This window comes from Lathyrus oleraceus, chromosome 4, assembly GCF_024323335.1.
Source record: "Lathyrus oleraceus cultivar Zhongwan6 chromosome 4, CAAS_Psat_ZW6_1.0, whole genome shotgun sequence".
Classification (NCBI taxonomy): domain Eukaryota; kingdom Viridiplantae; phylum Streptophyta; class Magnoliopsida; order Fabales; family Fabaceae; genus Lathyrus; species Lathyrus oleraceus.
Window position 1 is genome coordinate 210,333,608 of NC_066582.1, and position 22,014 is coordinate 210,355,621.

General features: G+C 33.1%; 2 long non-coding RNA genes across 5 annotated transcripts; one reads left to right on the forward strand and one right to left on the reverse strand.

The window, feature by feature from the left end:
- Window positions 1-5,094: 5,094 nt before the first annotated feature.
- Window positions 5,095-8,944, forward strand: LOC127074562 (uncharacterized). Of its 4 annotated transcripts, XR_007786056.1 has the most exons (6): window positions 5,099-6,022; window positions 6,115-6,200; window positions 6,515-6,575; window positions 6,659-7,204; window positions 7,842-7,971; window positions 8,197-8,942. It is a non-coding gene; the product is annotated as an uncharacterized LOC127074562 (long non-coding RNA). The 4 variants fall into 4 exon arrangements; XR_007786054.1 differs by having other exon boundaries at window positions 5,095-6,200; window positions 7,681-7,971; window positions 8,197-8,944; XR_007786053.1 differs by having other exon boundaries at window positions 5,100-6,200; window positions 8,197-8,943.
- Window positions 8,945-15,846: 6,902 nt separating this feature from the next.
- LOC127135356 (uncharacterized) lies at window positions 15,847-17,314 on the reverse strand. Its single transcript, XR_007808527.1, has 2 exons — window positions 16,858-17,314; window positions 15,847-16,229 (listed from the first exon to the last, which is right to left on the reverse strand). It is a non-coding gene; the product is annotated as an uncharacterized LOC127135356 (long non-coding RNA).
- Window positions 17,315-22,014: the final 4,700 nt, after the last annotated feature.

Sequence of the window (22,014 nt, forward strand, 5' to 3'; positions counted from 1 at the left end):
TTGGTTAAATTGGGATAACTCCATCTTGGACATTGTCATACCCTAAAATTTAAGTCATTTTTTATCTAGATTTTGGTATATGGTTCATCTGGATACTCATTGGCATTTAAGTCATTCATTCATAATTACATCATTCACAATTGCATAATTGATTCAAGGTTTTTGCTATTTATGATACAAAGAGACGAATCAAGTTGGTGGATCTCATTATGCTATGTCTTGACTATTTTGGCACAACAATTGTGTTTGGTTTATTCTTTATGGATCAGGTATCTTTGGAACCCTAATCCTTGGTATGATCTTTGGTTGTGATTAGATTACATCATAGAATAGTTGATTTTGAAGGTCATTTTTAAGTTTTACTTTTGGTAATCATTTTCATATAAAGTCTTACTCAGTGATTACTATTGATTATTGTTTGATTCATGACATGACATTCAAGGCAAGGATCAAGATTCATTTAAGAGGTCAATACAGGATCAAATTCAAATTCAATTTTTTAGAGGGAAACCATCTTTCTTAAGATACAAGACACACAATTAATTTAAAAGGCCATTTCCATTTCAAAACCATCAATTTCATTACAAAATGAGTCAAGAATCAAATCACACACAAAAATTACATATTTTGACCTATAGTTGACTTTTGGTCAACTGTTGACTTTTTGGTCAAACAATTGACCAAAGTCAACTAACTATCCTAAACATCCTCTAAACCTACTTTTCTCTTTATCCTTCACGAATTCCTCCAATTTCTTCAAGTTGTGCTCCAAAACTTTTTCATGTGCATTATGCCACGATAAGTCTCTTTCATGCCATGCTAAATCTTCATGCCTTGATGTTATGCCATGCTAAGCCTAGTCCATTCCTACCATATGCACACCTACCTTGCAAAAGCACACCAACATACATTATAACACTCATACGTATGCACATTATCACAATTAAAACCAATCATTCCAAGTTATGAAACTCAAGCCATACAAACCAAAACATGAATATGACCAATCATCAATCGTAACTTTCTAACCAAATGTCCATAAACTCAAAATTCCAATCATTTAACTACTATAATTAACAGGACTAACATTCACTTAAAATAATCCAAAGGCACTCCAAAATTAGCTTAGCATCAGTATTAAACTCATTCCAAATTGTTCATTCCATGACAATTCCCATAGTCACTAACAAGACAATAAATATGAACACAACATAATAGTCCTCCAACTAATTCCATGTGAATTCCATAAGAAGTTTCAATTTGAATTAGTTATGTAACCTGACAGTGCCAACATGCTTTAACAGTTCAAATCAACAAAGTCCTTAATTGTCACAATTGCTAACAATGTAAATTCTAACAACTAATTTCAAACCATCAAACACAATTAACTTACTATTTTTTCTTTTTCTAACTAATAATACCACAACAGCCCCTTAACTAGTGTTATGACAATATAGTACCAATGCACCCCCCATGATAGAAAAACCTAAATATCCTGTTGGTAACTGGTTAACTAAAGTGGTTAACCAGTTACTCCTGCGAGATACAAACTTTTCACAACTCAAAATCACACAACAACTCCACAAACACATTAACACATACCATAAAAGTTCCACAATCAATTCATCTAATCCATCAAATTCAGCAGGCTATACAACCAATTTCACTAACAAAAAAGGTTCAATTTCATAAGAAATATCAGTTCACTAACATTTCACATTCCAAGTGATTTCAATAAATCAGCCATAATCCATAGCAATGCAGTGGGCATTCAACTGATTTCAAAGCATCACTAACTCACTAACATTCTTCTAACAGTCCACAAACAATTCTAACAGTTAACTAACCTAGTTCATACTAACTATTCATGAGCTAACTAACTAGTTTTCATAGCTTTACTTCAACTCATATCCAGTTCAGGTCATAACATTCATTGAGTTTTGGAATAGTAATTACTCTAGTTACAACTAACAGAAGAACACTAGGTATCAACATAAGCATTGACACGATTCAATCATCAATTAGCATTCAAGTTAACTAACATTTCAAGTTAATTCAAGTCACCACTGACAACTAGCTCATAACTAATTCATTAATTTTCAACACTAACACAACAGTTCATAACACATCACTAACAACATCACGTAACAACTACGTCACTCATAACTAACACTTTAATTAACAGCTTCTAACAGAACTTAACAGAGTTAGTATTTAATAACTAACTTACTAGCTTTTGAAATTACTACTAACAAAGCAATTCAACCACTAACATTCATTAACTAACTAATTGGCTAACTGTTTTCATCAAACTAACTTTAACTAATGTTTTCTAATTTTCCATAACAATTTCACTTAGTGTCGATTACCATTCACTAACCAATATACTTAGCTTCAAGTTCAAATTCAAACAAATAACTTATTCTAACAGAAACTAACAGAGTTAGGAATAATTAACTAACTTCTTCATGAAAATCATCTAACTGTAACGATTCCCTAACTAGAAACAGAATTGACCTAAACCTTCCCTAAACGGTTGCATCAAATCACTTTATATAATCTTCACTTCTCCTTCAATCTAAAAAATGCTCATTCATTTTGAAAATTCTTCCCTCTCAATCACCCTCTCTTTGAATTCACAACTCCCTCACCTCACACCAAAGCTCAAACTCCATTGTTGGAGAAAGCTTCACCTTGAAGCTTTCCACAATAGAGATAAACATACACTTTACACTCTCTATACTACTACGTTCATCACATAATCAACAAGAACCACTACAACATTTAGGCTCTCCAGAAACAATTGAAAATCGTTTTCAAAACTCTAGAAAATGTCGCTTAAAAGAATAGAGGACGTTTTCTAGGCGTCTCTTGTGCTAGTGTTGCCTATTATCTAAGGTGTCTCGAAATATGGCTACCACTTTGGGACTTGCCAAACCTACGTCATATATTTCAAAATAATCAAGAAGGGGGTAGGTCATTCGTTCAGTCTCTTGTCTTGCACTCGAGATACAAAGTTTTGATAAGGATAATCTTCTCGTGCAACAGGCATGGAGGACCTACAAAAGGTAAGTAACAAGAAGATACTTTGGGAACTCTACTGGGAATGGCAGATAGAAGTTTTATAAAGACTCAATCGAGGTCGATTTTTAAGGATGTCAACAAGAATTGGGATTTGAAGGGTGGCCAATGAAAATTGGGCTCTAGTGGAAATGGCCAAACAAAATTTAGGCTTCAGAGGGAGATTGAGGGCCAAACAAAATGTGGGCTTCATGGGAGATGGCTAAACAAAGTATTTGGATTTTGATGGGAATAAAGGGCCAAATTGACCAAATTTGGGCTTGAGGGAGAGGAAGAGCTAGACACAAAGTTTAGGCTTGATGAATATGAAAGGCTAAACACAAAGTTTAGGCTTGTTAGAGAAGAATGAACAAGTTCAATAAGATTTGAGCTTTATGGATAAGAGGGCCAAATTCAACTCAATTTGGACTGATTGGAGAAGAAGGGTCAAAATTCAACAGGATTTGGGCTTTATGGATATGGAGGGCCAAATTCAACACAATTTCAACTGGCTGGAGAAGAATGGCCAAATTCAACAGGATTTGGGCTTTATTGATATGAAAGGCCAAATTCAACACAATTTGGACCGACCGGAGAAGAAGGGTCAAATTCAACCGGATTTGGGCTTTATGGATATGAGGGGTCAAACAAAAAGTTTAGGCTTGACAAATAAGAATGGTCAATTTCAACAAGATTTGGCCTTTATGGATATAGAGGGTCCAATTAACACAAATTGGGCTGGTTGGAGAAGAATGACCAAATTCAACAGGATTTGGACTTTGTGGATATGGAAGGCCAAATTCAACATAATTTAGGCCGGCTGGAGAAGAAGGTTCAAATTCAACAGGATTTAGGTTTTATGGATACGAGGGGTTAAACAAAAAGTTTAGGCTTGACAAATAAGAAGGGCCAATTTCAACAGGATTTGGGCTTTATGGATATGGAGGACCAAATTAACACAAATTGGACTGGTTGGAGAAGAAGGCCCAAATTCAATAGGATTTGGGCTTTATGGACATGGAGGGCCAAATTCAACACAATTTGGGTTGGCTGGAAAAGAATGGTCAAATTCAACAAGATTTGGACTTTATGGATATGGATGACCAAATCAACATAATTTGGGTTGGCTGGAGAAGAAGGGCCAAATTCAACAGGATTTGGGCTTTATGGATATGAGGGGTTAAACACAAAGTTTAGGCTTGACAGATAAGAAAGGTCAAATTCAACATGATTTCGGCTTTATGGATACTGAGCGCCAAATTAACACATTTTTGGTTGGCGGGAGAAAAACGTCCAAATGCAACATGATTTGGGCTTTATGGATATGAAGAGCCAAATTCAACATAATTTGGGTTGGATGGGGAAGAAGGGCTAAACACAAAGTTTAGGCTTGACGGAGAAGAAGGATCAAATTTAATAGGATTTGAGCTTTATGGATATGAATGACTAAGCACGAGACTTAAGCTTCCAAATTCAATATGATTTGGGCTTTATGGAGAAGAGGGGTCAAATTCAATAGGATATGAGTTTTATGGATATGACGAGACAAATTAACATAATTTGGGCTTTGATGGGGGAGAATGGCCAAATTCAACAGTATTTGGGCTTTATGGATATGGAGGGCCAAATTAACACAATTTGGGTTGACTGGAGAAGAAAGGCCAAATTCAACGGGATTTGGGCTTTATGGATATGGAGGGCCAACTACAACATAATTTGGATTGGCTGGGGAAGAAGGGTTAAGCACAAAGTTTAGGCTTGACGTAGAAGAAGACCCAAATTCAATAGGCTTTGGACTTTATGGATATGAAGGGCCAAACATGAGGTTAGGCTTTTTGGAGAAGAAAGGTCAAATTCAATAGGATTTAGGCTTTATGGAGAAGAATGGTCAAATTCAACAGGATTTGGATTTTATGGATATGAAGGACTAAATTAACACAATTTGGGCTTTTCTGGGGAAGAAGGGCTAAACACAAAGTTTAGGCTTGACGAAGAAGAAGGGCAAAATTTAATAGGATTTAGACTTGACGGAGAAGAAGGGCAAAATTTAATAGGATTTAGGCTTTATGGATATAAATGGCTAAACATAAGGCTTAGGTTTAACGGAGAAGCTGAGCCAAATTCAACCGGGTTTGGACTTTAGGGATATAGAGGGCCAAATTTACACAATTTAGGTTGGCCAGAGAAGAAGGGTTAAACATAAAGTTTAGGCTGAATGGATATGAAAAGTTAAACACAAAATTTAGGTTTCATGAACATGAAAAAGAAGTTTGGGTTTTAATGGAAAGGGGTCAAATCAACATTTTGGGCTTTATGCGGAACGGGGGGACAAATCTAACCATATTTGAGTTTGATGGGTACCAGGACTAAACACAAAATTTAGGCTTTTGCCGAACGTTGGCCAAACCATGCTAGCAGGGCAGCGAGAGTTCTGTAAAACCGCCCTTCTTCAATGCTTAGGATCACTTTTGAACCGCCTTTGACAATGATAGGAGATGTGACTAAATTAAAACCCCTTATTTTGAGATAATTATTTTCACTCGTCTTTTCTAATTTCATGTTGCGCGCATGGAATGTATTGTACAGAAACCATTCTTTCTTTAGGTAGGGAAAACATCAGCGATAAACAATATTGTTTTCATAAAAACCAGCATCACCTATCATTTGTTTTTCAAAATTCCTCTTTGTTTCACAATCTCTCTCCCCTCCTCCGTAATCTCGAACCCTAAATCTGTAGTGAGAAATTTAAGATTTCATTTTTGTAGAGACTCATGAACCCTATTTTGTGAAAGAAATCTCATAATCATTTTCCCTAATTTCTCACATTGGTCAAGGCAATCTCACAAACCTTTTTCCATATTGTGATTTCAACATCAACACTTAAATTGGTTCGAAAAAAGCTGTACGATTAACATTTAATTTCATTTACCATCAATAAAATAAGTTCTGAGATTTAGTAGAGGTAAAAAACCATACACTTGTTGGGTTATGAGTTATTTCTTTGTGTGTTTTTGTTATATTCTCAAGATTAATTACATATTTTTCTTGTCGTAGTGAATCTAATAACCAGAGACTTAAGTTTAATGTAGCTACTAGCGAGAAACAGATGGCATGTGTCGTGAGGGTACCATTCAGTGAAGGTATTATGCTTACTACTTTCTTATTTATTTCTTTGTTTTAAAAACTTGGGACTGATGTGCGGTGTGAGGTAATGTGGTTACTACTTTTGTGTTTATTGTTTTGTTTTTAGAAGTATCAAGTGGAACTATTGCGAATTTATTAAAATAAATGTGATACGGAATAACTTGATTATATTGTGTTTCTTATAGTTTTTCCTTTCATGTTCTTATGTTGATACGCCACTTTGTATTAATAAACTTAGTGGAGTCTTTGGCCTTTAACAGGCAAGAATAACTTATGTTGATATTTAAGTTTTATTAATATTAATGTACAGGTTAACACAAAGTTCTCACATCAGATCCTATTGAAGACTTGATAGCTCATCGTGAACATAGGTAATGTAGGATGCAACTTAACTTGCCTTTCCAATATCTGTAGATCAAATGTCCTGCCTAATCATTTTGTACATAAATTTCAGGTATCAAATCTTTGGATCATCTCTGCTTGTAGCCATGGACCAGAGTCTCCAGGCTCCTTATTCAGATATATTATCTGGTGAGTCTAGGGATTTGTCTTCAATACAAATGGACACCAAAGAGGCGATTGATAGATCTCATTTTAGCAGTGAGACTTTGACAACATTAGATGACATAAATCGGATAGTCACCCTGTTAACACCCAATGTTTCAGTATTGAGCTTGATTTTTGAAGTTGTATATCATATTCACTTGGATAACACCTAAATGATTCTTAAAATTCTCCATCACACCTTGCCAAATATAGCTATATGTAATTTTAGAAACCTTGTTTAATGATTAATTGGAGTTGAGGCGTGAGGTTTTCATCAACTATTGATAGGTAGCTTCATTTGTGAACTTGTTGATATCCTTAAAATGGAAGTCCGGGGGAACAACATAGTAGAAAGAGTGAATCATTTGCTGGTGTTCGTCCTACTTTTGAAAGAATTTTAGCAAATTTTCATGAGCGGTTGACTTTTCGTACTAGGACTCGTATACGGGATGAGGTAGGTTTCTTATCTTTCTTTTTTTAATATAGCTTTTCTACTTTTTATTGTTTTGGTTAAAGATATATATTTTTATGGGCTTTTTGTTCTGATTTTTCCCCTCCACTTCATCACCTATCAGGAGGAAAAAACTAAAAGGTTGCCACTATGTATAGAAGTGATAGTTTTGTTCATAATTGCTTATACTCAAAATTGGTGTTTCTAGAAATAGATTAGATTATTATGAGGCCTATTGAAAGACGTAGCCTCTTGATCTATTTTCTTAAAATGACAAATTGATTAATATTTATGTTTTTCATAAAACATTATATTGTTTTTCATAACAAATTGGAAAACTATGGTGCTCCAACTCTTCGATTATCTCTACAATATCACCCTTCTTTGTTAAGTAACATAGTTGGATTTTTGTTATTATGTTTTGATTTAGTGATCCTACATGGTTTTGTCTTATTCGGATAAACTATCTACACTTTTAGGAAATGAGGGAAATGTCACCAGAAAACTCCGATGTGCTAGCTAATGGGCAAACAACATACACTTTGAAACGGAAGAAGCCATAGTGGTACATAGTTTTTTGTATAATCTAATTAACACCTTCTGTTCATAGTAACCCGCCCCTTTTCCAAACTATATGTAGGTAATCAATGGAAACAGAGCTGAAAGTATACCTCAGCTCTATGCCGATGACTTTTTACTATTTCTATAAATTATTTCCAGGACTTGGAGGTGGATGATGACAATACTTTATTTGTCACTACCTCAAATAAGTATGTTGTTTGATATCTATCAAGTATTTTTCCTTGAAGTAGTTTGAATTTGTGCTAATAAACAAGAAATGTTGCACGGTTTGAAGAACTAGTTTGTCGTAGTTCGCACTCTTAAGCAGTTTGGTTTGTTATGCAAGTGAAACTATGATGGTGACTCAATGATATTGTTCTATTTTTTCGTGTGAGGCTTAAGCCACTTTCCTTTGCAATTATACACACAGAGAGAGTATGAAGAATTCAAGGTGAGAATCAATGTACTTGTTGTAGAGTCTCGAAAGAAACCTGAAGAGGGGTGGGTGCTGCTAGATGGTACATGTGGTCAAAACACTTTAGATTAATGTGCATCTTACTTAACTAAGATTATATATTATGATTGTTATAATTTATTGTATTAATGTGGTTTATAAGTTTAATACTCTAAGTTATGGCCTTCGTGTTTGGCCATGGAAGTCTGTAGAACATTCATCATATACTCTTAATAGTTGTGGTTAATGGCAATTCTAAATCGATCGCTATATATATTATACAATTATGGTGGTTACAAGAGTTGCTATTTTTAATGAAATATATATTATACAATTATGGCTATTACAACTGTCGCAATAATATATTGGAGGCACTTTCAAAATCGTTGCAGAATGTTATGGCAGTTGGAGCGACAGTTTTACAAATCGTCGCAACACAGCCTCGCGATGCACATTTCTTGGAGATGCAATTGTCATAACATGCAAATTGTGGCGGTTCTAACCGTCGTAACCTGTTAAAATGAATCGTCGCAATTTGTCAATTTTCATGTGGTAAATACGCCACTTCTTGACTTATGACTGTGGGAATCTCCTCGACTAAGGTTGGAACCACAAAACTGTCGATGCTAGTTATCTCCAATTGTCTCATAGGTTTGGAGTATTACTTCGGGAAGAGCTTTGGTTTTTTCGAGACATATCAGAAAGTCGCTTACCAGTCCTCAAGTGCATACAACACAGAAGACCATAAAATGGAAGACACTACAAAGAAAATAACGTAAGACACTTCTTTTCTGCAAAAATATTCATACAAAAGGGTTTCATCAGGTATGCCAATCTTTTTATCGATGTTTTTGGTAAACAATGAAGAGTTTGAAAGTCTGTAAGATTAACTCAAAAAATCTCCAAAGTAATTTAGGTGGTGTGTTCAATATTTAATTCTTTGTGTCAAAATAGTGTACGTTCGACAAGAGTCTATTAAGTCTTTATTAAATGCATTTAACAGAAAGTCAAATACAACTTGTCGAAGCATATGCGGTCGAAGGAGTCAACCTCGACAGAGTCGAAGAAGAATGACTTAACTTAGTTTTAGTTGAGTTAGTTATTTTGTGATTACTTGAAATGTAAGTAATCTCATCTATAAATAGAGATGAACTCAATTTCATTTGTAAGAAGTTTTGTAGTAGCATTATGTAGTTTTTAGAAATCCCAGTTGTGATTAACACTCATTGTAACAAATACTAAATACTTAGAGTGCAGTTTGCATAATAATACAATTTTCTTCTTCTTCTTTCATAATTTTTGTTTTCTCTATTTTTCATTGTCACATTTTTTTTTCAATTCTTTGTGCAGGGTAGAATCATCTTGCAACCAATGAGTGATTGTTTCACTTGAGTAAATGGTGAAGAACAAGAGGCGTGATTAATCAAAAATATTGATTATTGTATCAAGATTGATTCGGTTAACTTCAAGATTGAAGTTTTCTCAAAATTGAAATTTTTCCAACAAAAACGTGGGTTTGCCTAGGTAAGTAATAAAACTATGGATACATTGAGTAACTTTTAACTTTAGCTGTAAATGTAATAAATTTAGCATTCTTCTAATCAATTATCTATCCATTAAAATAAACTACCATCAAACTTTCCAATATATATATATATATATATATATATATATATATATATATATATATCAAAATGACATAGTTGTAACTAACAAATACTACAAAATTGAAACTACATTCTTTTGTCTCCTCATTCATTTCTCACTTTTTACTTTCTCTCTCTTCCTTTTCTTCTTTTAATTCAAATTTTAAATTTCCAACACATTTCTTTTTGTCACACTTTCTCACTTTCATTTATTTTTTAAGTATAAATAACAAAATTTGAAACCCATTTTAATTCAATGAAAAAGAATATAGAAAAATATTGAATTTTTAAAACACAATTTATGTAAAATAAAAATGTAATTATTTTATAATTATTATATATAAAAATATTCATAATTTATATTTATTTTTGGTCATTAAACAATGTCAAATCTTTATCCAACTTTGTTCAGTCAATTCTCTATAAATGCAACATTTCATTCATCATTTAAGGAAGAAGAAACACCAAAAAAAACAAAAACAAAAATCATTCAAACTCAGAATCACTTTGTGTCATAACTTGAAAACTCCACTAAAGTCGTTTTTCGAATTTTTACTCATCCTTCACTTTCCTTCCATTTTTTCTCCACAAACATCTTCCATATACCTTACATAAGCTTCTGTATGCATTAAACACGAGTTGTAGCACCTCAAACTCCATAATCAAACTTCATTTCTTCCATTTGCAAGTGGATTTGGTCAAAACGATTTAGAAGGTTTCAAGTAATTCTAAACACACTATTACACTCCTAGGAACTCAAGGAAGCTAGAGGGATCATTATTTTTCATATGGAAATGCGTTTGAAGGTGCAACATGTAACACCCCGATAAAAATATGATAATTATTTAATTTAAGTTAATAGTATATTTATTAATTTAATTAAATAATTGGAATATTATGGGATTATTATTATTGGAATAATAAAGTTGGAATATATATAAAGAGTTCCATTTGGTAAAAAGGGTTTTTCACGTGAAAACCAGAGAAGCGACAGAAAGTGAGAAAAGGGCAAAGAGGAAGAGCAAGAGAACAAGGGTTGAAGAAGGGAAAAGCTTGAAGTAAAGGATTTGCCGGATTAACTCAGGTAAGGGGGTTTATCGTCGTTTAATGGGTATTATGGGTTAACATGTAATGGGTAGTAATAAGCCATTGAATTGACCCTAATTTGGATGATGAATGTTGCAAATTGTGATGACCAAATTACGTTAAAAATTGTGATTGAATCTATATGTGGGTGAGTCGTAAATTTCTGGACGTGTAGCTTTTTACGGAATTGAAATCGGAGGTCCGGAAGTCCTCCGACGGCGAGAAATGCGGAGGATTCTGCATTCTGTTCGTGTTAGCGCAGGAACAACTTTCTGTCTTGCGTTAACCGGTTAACCCAGGGTGTTAACCGGTTAACACTGTTATGAATTATGAGAAATTGCTGTCTGTCTTGCGTTAACCGGTTAACCCAAGGTGTTAACCGGTTAACACTGTTAAAATGTGCCAGGAAGCGTGTTCTGTGTTGCGTTAACCGGTTAACCCAGGGCGTTAACCGGTTAACACTGTTTGGAAAGTGGAAAATTGATATTCAAATATTGTGTACATATTTGACGTTTGGCCTATATTGGTGTATGATATAGTAGGGATCATTTCCCGTTGTTTTGAACAGTATAGGTATTAGTAGAGTGTGCTAATACTGTGATTTATTATTTGGCATGATATGAATATGATTCTGTGATAAATATGCTGATGATGTATGATGGTATGCATAATGCTGTGAATGTATCTGTTATGTATGCAATTGTGGATGGACTGTTTATGGCTTAGAGTGTGAGCATATGTTCATTGTGGATTGTTGTTGATGGTTGCATGTTAGGTGATTTAGCGTGCATAGTATGGCCTTTATGGTGGTAGCTAATTCCCATGGTGAGGAATTAGTGAGTGAGTTATTGTGGATTGTTGTTGATGTTTGCATGCTAGGTGATTTAGCGTGCATAGCATAGCCTTTATGGTGGTAGCTAATTCCCATGGTGAGGAATTAGTGAGTGAGTCACTAGGTCTCAAATGAGTGGGACTAGTGAGCTTGGTAGCCGTATCTGGGTTTGATCGGTGAGGTTGAACTATGTGTTCACGAATAGTCGGTACCGCATGCATGGAGTCTCATTGCATAATATATGTATGGCGTATAATATGAATGGATGTATTCCAATATTATACGTGTGTTTTGTGTTGGGTTGAGTATGATTATGATTTTGAGTTGATGTTGCCGTTGTTGAATGTGTGATCTGATTTGGGTGATGAAATGTGTTAATTTACTTAGCATTACATGATATTTTATAATGCTTATTATATCGATTGAGGAACTCACCCTTACAACTATGTTTCAGGTAACGAGCAGTGATTGAGTAGAAGCTAGTGCTTGGAGTCTAGTGTAGTTCCTTAGTGGGTCATGCTCTGGTAGATGTAACATCGGGACGGGATGTTTTACTTTGTTTTCATTTTGGTTGTTGAACAACTTTACATGTAATGTGTTACATGATTTGCATGATTGATTAGATCTCTATCCGCTGCGAATTGTGCAATGTTTTATTTTGATTAATAAATGAGCATGACAAGTTATTATGGTGAATGGTGTGAAGTGTCAAGTGTGACGCCCTTAAATTGCATATCTACTCTGATTTATATTTTGTTGAATTAATTAATTATTGGGGTATTTTAGAAGGGTGTTACACAACACACACTTTGTTCGATAAAATTTTCATATTTTGAACTCTACCATTTAAGCATCATTTTTGTTCATTCTTGTTACCATAATGCTTTTTATGATGTGAGAAATGAAAGTCCCATGAAAATGGGCATTGATTCATCTTGTATGCGATTTAATTTCATTTTGAAATTTTAGGTCTTATCTGGTTTTGTTTAAAATTCGTGAGTTAGAGCCAATATAAATGAAAACTAATGTTATATTTGGATTCTCATGAAATTCTAAGCAAGATGCTATATTCACATGTTTGATTTGGTACAAAAACGAGGAAGTTACAATTAAAAAAAAAGTTACACTAACGTCACGAGGAAGAAGATGAAGTTTTGTGTTCTTTTTAAAATTTTACTTTAATATATTTATTTTGGATGCGCATTGTAACTGGCAAGTCAGCCTTGGCGAAGTGATTGATGAGTTGGTCTAGCGTGTGTCTGTGACCAATAAGCCCGGGTTCAACACCCTTGGACCCCTTATTTTCCCTCCCTTTTTTCTCTTTTTATTTTTATTTTTATTTTATTTCTTTTAATATTTTTTTCCTTTTCTTTTATTTATTATATCAATATTGAAAACCCCAAAAAAAATCTTATTTCTTTATTTTCTTTTCTATATTTTTATATTTAAAAATAATATTTATTTTGTTATTTAATTTTTAATTTTATATTAAAAAATCTAAAAAATCTATTTTTTTCTTTTTCTTTTTCATTTAAGTATGCTTTGACTCAATTTTCCCATGATTAATTTGCTCCCATTTTGATCCATATGTGTTGAACATCTTGATTATACTTGGACTTAGACTTGATGATAACTTGTTTGTTTGATTTGTGCTTGAAGTACATGGATGTTTATGGTTGATGACTTGCTTTGAAACTGTATGAACCTTAGAGGCATAAACCCTAATGACTTGAACCCTTGTACGATGTGAACTTTTGTCATAAAATGATGTTTTGATGTGCTTTGAACTTGCTCCTAAACATTGCTTTAGTCTTGATGCATGACATAGTTGTTCAAGGTTTAACATGCTTGTATGCTCCTTATATGTCCACTTTTAAATGCCTCGACCATTTCTTTACATGTCTTGTGATTGATATCATGATATATCATGTTTGATGTTTTGACTTGATGAACTTTACAAAATTATTCTTGAGGCATTTTTGCTTGTATGCCTGTATGATCCATGTGTTATGAACTATTCTTTATGCCATGCCTTTTACTCCATTCTTTATTGATGGTCTTGATTGGTGTCTTAAGATGTTTAAGCTTGATACATGGTAGTGATTTTGTTCATATGCTTGCTTAGTGCATATTGTTAATCCATGATATTTTTTGCATGATACTTGTGCTTATGTTTCAATTCAAGGGAAATGGGTTATAATTGACTTATTGTTATGTGCATATTCATTGTGTGTGTTTGTAGCTTCTTTACCCACCATGTGCTCTTTAGCCCCTTCTAAACCCTAGTTCAATCTTAGAATTTTTCAAACTTGAACTTCTTTCATAAAAAACTTGACTTTAGGTCATTGAATTTTCAAACTTTCTTTCTTCATAAATGCTTCAAAACACTTTAAGCATATCAAACTCTTTCTATAAGACTAAAAAACACAAATTTCATGTTGGTGTAAGCCCTAGAGGCCAATACTTTTGGTACTTGTATCGAATTATTTATTAATAATAAAAGGTTTTTTCTTTATTACGTTTGTTTAATAAAGTCCCTAGAATAGCTAGTCCGTTTAATGTATCAAGTGTGACTTGATCATGAGATCACATTAAACATAAGAACACTATTCTTAAAGTATCTGTAGTCGAGCTTTATTGTGAAGTGGGATAACATTAAAGCATTAAGACTATTATGTATATAGATTGATGATCACATCTCATGGATCATAGATAAGGAGTTATCAAGTCTTAAACATAAGTATGAATGTTAAGAGTAATATTTATACTGGATTGACCCGCTATGAGAATACTATATAGAAAGTTATGCAAAGTGTCATAAGTTATTCTCGTGGTGATAATGGTGTATACCATCCTTCGACTTGAAACCACTATGGACCCTAGATGTAAAGTCGAGTGCTTTATTGCTGATCAAACGTTGTCAGTAACTGGATAACCATAAAGACAGTTGATGGGTACTCCACGAAGCATGCTGAGGGACATGAGTGACCTAGATGGAATTTTCCCATCCTGCGTAACAGGATAAATGTCTATGGGCCTAATATTGAACTGGACAGGGATGACACGGTCTATACCTTGTGTTCAATATAGACATAAGGCCAAAAGGGTAATTATACGCATAAGTATTATCACAGAAGGATTTGTCAGATCACATGACATTTTCGTGTCTTGGGTAGCAGTGATGTGTTGCTAGATACCGCTCACTGTTTATTATGTTAAATACGTGATTTAATATAATTGTCAATGCCGCGAAAACCTACAGGGTGTCATACCCCAATTTTGTCCGGGTAAGGAAAAATCTTCAACCAACATTCACTATCCAATGTTATAAGACATATATCTTATCTTAAGACATAAGCTTCATCTTAAGGTTTCTCAGCCCTTTGGTGACATCAAGTCTTCAAGGACACCTTCATCTGTTAAAGGTTCCTTAAGAAAATATCTGCTGCGTTTGTCTTACTGAAGCATGGGATGGTATGTGCATTTTTGGCTAACAAAGTCCATTTTTGTTTACCCGTGAGATCTCTTTGTTTCAAAGGCCCATTCGCATAAACGTGTCCATAATTTAAAATGTGGTTTGAATCTTTTTACATTACTAATTCAAAGTCCATTTGATTATTGGTAAGGTATTAAGAGCCATGGATATTTTTATGATCACTCATCATTAAACCCATTTGCACGTCTCAAATACATCTGCCAAATCTCTAAACCATTCATAAAAAATCCTTAAACTAAACTTGCATTTTTTCTAAGTGAGTATGTTGGTTTAAGATTAAGATATCACATGCACGAGTATTTAATTGGTTTTTAGGATCAAAGTTTGAAAGTACAACATTTTTGTGACCTGTTTTATCTTAGGAATTTTTGGCACATTTTATTTTTGATAATATTAATGTGTTAAAATCAATCAAATTAAAAGTCCATTAAATTGCATTGTTGAGCCCAATCCATTTTCAATTTAAATTATAGTAAATTTTCTTTTGATTAATACTATTAGAGTGTTAAGGCAAGGTTTAGATTTTTTTTAAAAAAAAGACTAATTGCACAAATCATGTTCCAAATAATGTTCCAAGTGATATTCCAAATCATATTTCAATTAAGTCCAAATGTTACAAGTTACTCTAATAGAGCTTAAATTAAAATTATAAAAAGATCTTGTTGATAATCCCAAAAAAGTAGTTACATAGTTCTCCAAAAAAAAGGAAGTTTCAAATTAAATTTACATATTAAAAAAAAACTCCAAATAATCCAAATTTACACAAAAATCCAAAGGAGCATTTGACTAATTTACAGGTTACAAAAATAATCTAAAATTCTGAAAATAATTGAATGGAGTCTAATGGTTTGAAGTAGTCTTCAGAGACTTTCTCCAAAGCGAATGGTCCCTTCGTGTAGTGCCCCAACTCAAAAAGCCAGCGCCCCTTTTCAATCAATTCAACATCACTTCACCTGCAAATGCAAAACCAAATTCAAAGTTAAAAAAAACTGCTTATCAAAATAAGCACTTAAAACAAACTGGAAAATAAACCATAAAATAAACATATTATTTGGTTACACAGTAAACCAAGGAGAACACTCAAGAACACTTTGAAATATCCACATCAACAACCTTAAATCCATAAGGTAATTATCCCACAAAATCTGGAAAAAGGATAACTTAACAAGTTATCTCAGAACCTCAACATTCATCACATATATAACAACAACAAATTAACAGTAAAAGGAGGTTTTCGATAAAAATCCAGAAGAAATTTTCAAAGTTTTTTTCTCTGTTAACTCCAAAGAGACAACACAGTAAGAGATTTTCTAAAAAAAAACCTAGAACACAACAGCAAACACACAGAGCAAAATTTCTAAGGAAAATCCTAGAAAGTTAACGGCAACAACCGAGCAATTCTTTTTCAGAACCCAGAATATACAGTAACAATATATTTCGGAAAAAAACCTAAAGCTCATTTTTTTCATCAACCGCTCAAACTTATCACCAGAGTTTGAGCAAGGTTGAGCTATAAGCTGAATCTAAAGCAAATGAGGAGTAGGAGGCAGCTCTAAAGGAATCAGAAGATAATTACATTACCTTCGAGTTTGTCGCCGGAACCACGCCAAAATCTCTCTGTGTAGGTAGTCTTGAGTTTCTTCTTTCCCTTTTAATTTCGTCTTGATATAGAGCTCTTCTCGTTGATCCTTTTTCCTTTGGTAATTTCTTGAGACTCCGTAGATCTTGGGTTTAATTTCGTTTTGTGCGAATTAGGTTTTCTGTTTTAGGGTTTCCGATTTGGGTTTGTGGTTGGGATTTTGTTGTTTTTGTGGCCGGATCCGCAACCGCGAGCGTGAATAAAGGGGAGTTGGTATTTGAGATTTAGGTTTTGAGTGGTGGTTCGCCGGAGAAGAAGGTGGTGCCGCCGCCGTTGGCCGGCAACCGCCATCTTCTCTGGTAGGTTGAAGTCAGAGGTATTTAGAAGTTTGCAGAGCTTGTGTTTGCTTTGAGAGGAAGAGAGAGAGAGAGTTGTTTTTTGACAAATGAAGCGCTTAAGCGCTTTTCTGCTGGCTTTAGGCGAAAAGGGCTCCCTCATTGGGAGAAACTTGTTTTCCAGCGGTGGGCCTCCAGTCCAGGCCCAATTGAGCTTTTATTTATTTTAGCACCCCATTTTCGGATGGGTGACCCCTGTTCATTTTATTTTATTTTTATTTTTATTTTATTATTATTTGTTGTATATTTCGATTGGTTGGTTCTTTTTAGGCCCATACTGATTTTTTTTAGAATGTTAATTAGAAAATATTTTAGAATTTAATTTGATTTCTTATTTTAGGAATAATTGTAGATTAATTATAATTATAAGGTGATTTTGAATTATTTTAGATTTTTTAATTTAATTTAGAATAATTTTAGATTTTAATCTTTGAAAATATTTTATAATTTAATTAGATCTTTTTTTAGAAATAATTGTAGATTAATTAGAATTATAAGTTGATTTAGAATTATTTTAGAATCTTTAATTTAATTTAGAATGATTTTAGATTTTAATCTTTGAAAATATTTTAGAATTTAATTAGATCTTTTTTAGAAATAATTGTAGATTAATTAGAATTATAAGTTGATTTAGAATTATTTTAGAATTTTTAATTTGATTTAGAATGATTTTAGATTTTAATCTTTGAAAATATTTTAGAATTTAATTAGATCTTTTTTAGAAATAATTGTAGATTAATTAGAATTATAAGTTGATTTAGAATTATTTTAGAATTCTTAATTTAATTTAGAATGATTTTAAAATTTAATCTTTGTTAATATTTTAGAATTTAATTAGTTTTCCTTTTTTAGAAATTATTGTAGATTAATTAGAATTATAAGTCGATTTAGAATTACTTTAGAATTTTTAATTTAATTTAGAATTATTTTAGATTTTAATCTTTGAAAATATTTTAGAATTTAATTAGATCTTTTTTTTTTAAATAATTGTAGATTAATTAGAATTATAAGTTGATTTAGAATTATTTTAGAATTTTAATTTAGAATGATTTTAGAATTTAATCTATATTAATATTTTAAAATTAATATTTTGGATAATAGTTTAGAATAGAGATTTTTGATGGTTTAATATTGTTTTGAGTTTTAATTTAATGATACTTTTATAAATTGTTTAAACTTTAGTTATTTGTTTTAGATTTAATATTTTATTGCAATTCTCTCGATTATTCCATGTTGATTTCAATTAACACCTAACATTTAACGATTAACTCTAATTTTTAATTGCCGCAATTAACATCTAACTCTTTTAAATTCCGCTTCTAACATTTATTTTTTATATTTACTTTATATCATTGTACATCCTTCATCTCATCTTAAAATGAACCTAAAAATGATAAAGACTTAAAAAATACAAAAAAGATTATAATTCCCATGCCATCAATTCAAACCAATTTTTTTTTTATAAAAAAAAACAAATAAAACCTCTCGATTCAAAGTCGAGACCATTTTTCAAAACACCTATGTAAGTCGATCACTTGTAAAAGCATCGCCATTAACCTCACATGGCTTACTCTTGGGCTTTCTTACAATGAGACCTACTCGGTTTTAATTAATCGATTAAAGGGACCATTCACTAAATAAATTCAATTCATTCACAAGAATGCAATTTTTAAAACCTCGATCCGACATCGAAAGTTAAATTAAAATACTTAATCACATCTAAACGACACTCCATTTGAAAATGAAAAGGGGGATGGTTTTGAGTTTTCAACTCCTCTCATCGATTATTTGAATACGAGTTTTCTTACTCGGTTAGTCAAATGGTCGTCATTTCTAATCCATTTAAGCAAAAACAAATCAAATCCTTTTATAACAAGAAACTAAAAGGGAGATAACTTTGAGTCTTCAATTTTTCTCCACGACTATTTGAATACAAGTTCTCTTACTTGGTTATTCAAATAATTGTCGTTCCTCTACAAACTTCTAAACCCGATTAAATCAAATTATTTTCATAATAAGCTAAATGAAAAAGGAGATGACTTTGAGTCTTCAACTTCTCTCCTCAATTGTTTGAATACGAGTTCTCTTACTCGGTCAGTCAAACAATTGTCATTTTTTACAAACATACAACTTAATCAAATCATTTTCATAACAAACTGTACGAAAAGGGAGATGGTCTTGAGTTTTCAATTCCTCTTCTCAAATGCTTGGATATGAGTTATTTTACTCAGTCATTCAAGCGCTTGTCGTTCATTCTAAAAATACATCGACCATACATAAACTTATTTTTATAATCACTTAGATGAAAGAGAAAATGGTCTAGAGTTTTCTATTCCTTTTCCCGATTATTAGGATACGAGTTGTCTTACTCGATTATCCGAGTATTCGTCATCCATTTAAAACACCTTAATTATTATCAAATCCTTTCTATAATTAAAGATGAAAAAGAAAGTGGTCTAGAGTCTTCTATTCCCTTTCCCGATTGTTAGGATACGAGTTGTCTTACTCGACTATCCGAGTAATCGTCATCCGACCAAAAACATCTCGACCAATCAAAACATCCGACATATTAATCCAATTTGTCACCCCCGTGTGACTGAAACTCTTTTCAGAAAGAACACTGTTAATCCTTTCTAATGCGCACAACAAACTAAATGCTTAAGCCTCCGCCGAGAGTAGGCAAGCCAACGTTTAGCCTTTAGGATGCGATCTAAACAGTCGTTCATTAAAAGACACCAACCAACCGTAGTTCCCCGAACTACGAATGCTCTGATTTCCTTATTATACCATAAGGATACGTAGGCAGGAGATTGTTGTATCTTCGCGAGCACACTAATAAAAAACCTCCCCTTTTCCTTTCTGAGGTTCTCATCCATTTCTATTTTAAATATTTATAACCCAAAGATAACAAACAAACATAAATTAACACACGAAACGCACATTAGAACTAAAAGGTTCCCGTTGAGTACAACGGACGTAAGGGGTGCTAATACCTTCCCCTTACGTAATCCACTCCCGAACCCGAATATGGCTGCGACGACCATTATTCTGTTTCCTAAAGGTTTTATCGATATTTTCCTATCCCTTCATTGGGATAAATAAAGTTCGGTGGCGACTCTGTTCGAACATAATTTTTTCCGCGACCATCGCGAGGAATCGTATTTTTCGAGATGCGACACAGGGTCACACACAAAGGACGGATTGATGAGAGATAGAGTAACTAAGGAACACCGTAAGGTACGGTGCACTTAAGTGAATTATAGAACATCGTAAGGTACGATGTACTTAAGTAGAATAAGAAATATGGTAAGGTACCACGCGCTTAAGTGAATTTGGCATGTTATAAGATATGGGCCACACACACTTAAGTGGGCTTTTTAGCTTGAAGCCCACACAAGTGGTTCTATAAATAGAACCCTTGTGCAGAAGCATTCAATGCGGTTGCATTTTTCATTTTCTCTCTCTCTCTCTCTCTCTCTCTCTCTCTATATATATATATATATATATATATATATATATATATATATATATAATATATATATATATATATATATATATATCTCACTCAAAGTCTTCATTTGTAGCAGCTAGCACTGAGATTGAAGGAATCCGTTCGTGTGGACTGAGTAGAGGCGTTGTCGTTGTTCAACGTTCGTGATCGCTCCGTCGATCTGCATCAAAGGTTTCAAACGTCACAAGAGGTAATTATTCTATCACTGATCATGACCATTCGTAAGGATCACTAAAGGAGAAAATTTTAATTTCCGCTGCGTTTTGGATCGCCAATCTCCTTCATTTCATTCAAAACTTTTGTCACTTGGCTTTTTCACTTTAAACCCTTTCTCAAAAGAGACTAGACATGAATCATCTTTATAGTTGAGATATAAATCTCCTACCCCATAGTAATGATTGAAATTGATGTTGATTCTTTTTCATATGAAGGAGTTAGTGGCATACTTGTAGATTCTATATCCAAGTTGGAGCTCTTCCTTCATAATGATGCAAAGATCCATCTTCTCATATTTGTGGTGGTTTAGATGAGTATTCTCCTTAAGATTACAACTTGTCTCTTCTTTTAAACTAAACTAAACAAACCCTTTTGTTATTTGTACCCCGAACTACGAGGTTTTGATCCTTCATTAGTACGTAGGCACAAGATTTTATGTCTTTCCAAATATAAAAAAACAAAAAAAAACACTTCTTTTTCTCATCTCTCCAATCTTTTAGCAAATAACTTTTAAATAAACACAAATATTTTTAAGAGGTTCCTATATAATACTATAAATATTTAGGGTGCTAATACCTTCCCTTAGTATAATCAACCCCTACACCTTAGAACTCTTATTTGCTTTGCATCTTAGACTTTCCTTTTGCTTTGCATATTCATTGTGGGTTTTGATCTTTTCTGTGTTCCCTTGGAAACAATAAAGTTCGGTGGTGAACTCTAGTTTTATGAGTCAAGCTAATAAAATAGCTTGGTCTTCGATTCTCACCGCGACACCAACGATAGCATGTGTTTTTCCAAGAATAAAGATTGAGATTAATACCTGAGATTGATAGATGCCCCTTTTCTCTTCTTCAAGAGGGGGTTCTGGGATGTATTGTTGATTTCCAACAACTTTTGGACCTAAGATTTTGTGAACAGCAGGGAGAGATGCTTGTTTCTTGGAATCTTTAGGATTTTTAATCTTGGACGCCATTGATGATGAAATGAAGAAACTTTGATTTTTTGGAGCTTACTTAAGAAGAAATGAAGGATTTGCT